Raw genomic sequence first — 2,743 nt, 5'->3', positions numbered from 1 at the left:
TTCCCTCCCAAGTGTATTCATTCAGCAGTGCGAGCGTGTCTTCTTGGCTAAGCACTGGACTAGAGACCTGTAATATACTGGAAACCAAAGCGTAGACTCTGCTCCCAGGTGGCTGACCATTGGTTAGAACACAATACAATACAGGGAAAGCTGTTGTAGGCAGAGGATCAGGTAATTAGAATCATAACCTGTCCCTCTCCCATGGTTGCTAGCATCCCTGTTCTTGATTCTGCCCCAGAGGCTCCTTCAGGAAACACAGGGCTTCAGCAGAGCTCCCCAGGGGAAGGCAGACTCTGCTGTGAGGATACGAGACAGCGTGGACCCACCTGGGCTGTGCTGAGCAGATCTTCCCTGGTGATGGACTCCCACTGAGACCTACTGCCCTCCTTCAGTTGTCTCCTAGGGATCCAGGGACAACCCCACTGTCCTGTGAGCAGAGCCCTCGCACTCAATGATCCACATCACACACACAAGACAACATAATTTAAAATATCTCTACAACATCACACTGGTTGTCGAAGTGTTTTATTGAAAGCAGTATGTACAGACGGCTGGAGGAGAGAGGAAGGGACAGAGGTGGTCACAGATGGGGGCTGGACACAGAATGAGACATGTCTACGTATCCCAAGGGACAACTTCCCCTCGGTGGCTCACCTTCTACTTGTGAATTGGAGTAGATTTACATTAGATCCCGAACGAGATGGAAGAAGAAAAGCAAATCTCTATAGCTTAAAGAAAGCCTCAGTTTCTAAAACATCTTCTGAGGAAGGCTCAATTGGACAGGACCACTTCAGAATGCAGCAGTGTGTTTCTCAGAGGCAGTGACACACCTCCCTCTGGTGGCCGTATGAGGAATGGCATGGGAGCTGCTGGCTCCATGGATGGCAAACAGGCAACATTCACACACACAACATCCGTCACGCTGTTAGGAGAACGCCAATTCCGTGAGATCAAAATTTTGGCTGTGCCTTCTAGTGAAAGTCCTCGTCTTGATCATGACATGACCAGGCACTTCCCAAGGGCAGGGCCTCAGGGAGGGTTGATGGAGCCCCTGAGCTGGGCCCTGGGTCCACAGCAGAGAACAGAGAGGACGTCGCTGCCTCACAGGACCTGCAGGGAGAGAGTGGGAACGTGCTGGGGTCACTTGTCCACATCCCCGCCCTGTGTGTCTGGTGCAGAGAAGTGAGTCTATCCAAACAAAGACACGCATGGCCCTTTGCTGTTCACATTAACAATCAAATGTCAACGCAGGTTTGAAATGTATCACGCAGCATCTTTGTCTCATTTCATCTAAGATGATGTCCAACTTGAAAAAACGAGATGACGCTCTATTACCGGCCACTTTGTCAGTTACCAGGTGTAATGGCCATCTCCACTGCAAATGTTAGAAAACATGACTTTCAAAGCTGTGTCATGGTCCTTCTGATCCCTTGTCCTTAAAGGACCTGCTTCTGTTGCTCCTGCTGCCAGCTTTCTCCACAAGCATGCCTTCTTCATCTCTGAAAGTGGAGCCCAATCCTGTCCTCCCCAGACAGCTTCTAAATCTAGGATCCCTCCTTGAACTTCCTGAGCACAAGCCCTGTCCATTTTCCTACGATGGCAGGCACTTCCCGGCATGTCTTCTCTCCTGTGGATTCAGAGCTTCTCCCAGACCAGGAAGCTCCTCAGTCAGTTCTCAGTCTGCTCTCTGCTCAGCGCTTGACAGACAGCAAATACTCAATCAAGATTTGGGCGTCACTAATCTAAAGTAGTTATGCACTGTTTCAGATGTCATCCTAAAATTAGAATTAAATCCCAGAAAAGAATCTGGATGTCTTGAAGCAAAAGGGCTGGTTTGTTGTTTGCAAGGTCTGCAAACCATGAACACACAGTTTTTACCTGTAATGGACAGTATGAACCCCGGGGGGTTGATGGGTTGAAGAGTTTCTCAAAGCCAAACCCCAGAGCATATAGGTGGGTGACTTGCAAGGGGCTTGGATGGCCCGTGCAGCCTGACTACAGATCCTCGCAGCTGAGCTGCACGTTTCCCATGACTGGCTGACACTGGAGCATCTCCTTAGAGGCTTGACCAGGTGGGGCCCTTAGCAGAATCGGCAGTCTGACAGGTGTTGTTTGCGGTTTTCTAAGAACTTGGGAGTGTGTTACTTAACCCCAGGTCCATCATGAGCTACACAGCATCTCAAGCTTCCAAAACCTCCAAGTGGACAAAGGCTGTCTGGGCTTCTGTACTGAAGGCGTTTCGTCGAGGTGAATTTGGTTTTGCCTTCACACTTGGGTGTGATCACTTCAGACCAAGTCCTACAAACTGACACTGAGCCTGTGCTCCTAAGCATCAAGGTCGAGCCTCAGCCCGGGCGGCCCTTCCCCTGGGTCCTCTGATCTCTCCTTTGTCTGCTCCCAGTTGAATCAGGGACTCCTGTTTTTCCCCCTCCAGGAAGAGCTTAGACTCTCCTCCCTGTGAGGCCCTATGTTGTGTGCATGGGGGCATCCCAGGATGCCTGGCCTGAGGCTCAGACCTCCCTGCAATTTCTCCGGCACCTGATATGTTTTGGGAAGACTCTTTCTGCTCATCTGAGCTCACGTGGGTGCCGCTGTTGCAAATCAAAATTCCCCTGCATGGAGCATATCCAGGAGCATGCCTTAACATGGTGTCCTGCCTTATTTTTAATTTTTAAATGTGTAAAATTTAAATGAAAAAAACAATGATGATCATTCTCTTCATCCATTAGTCAGCCAGACACAG

This window comes from Vicugna pacos, chromosome 11 (assembly GCF_048564905.1).
Source record: "Vicugna pacos chromosome 11, VicPac4, whole genome shotgun sequence".
Taxonomy (NCBI): domain Eukaryota; kingdom Metazoa; phylum Chordata; class Mammalia; order Artiodactyla; family Camelidae; genus Vicugna; species Vicugna pacos.
The sequence above is the reverse complement of the archived record's forward strand: the minus strand, read 5'-3'. Positions refer to the sequence as shown.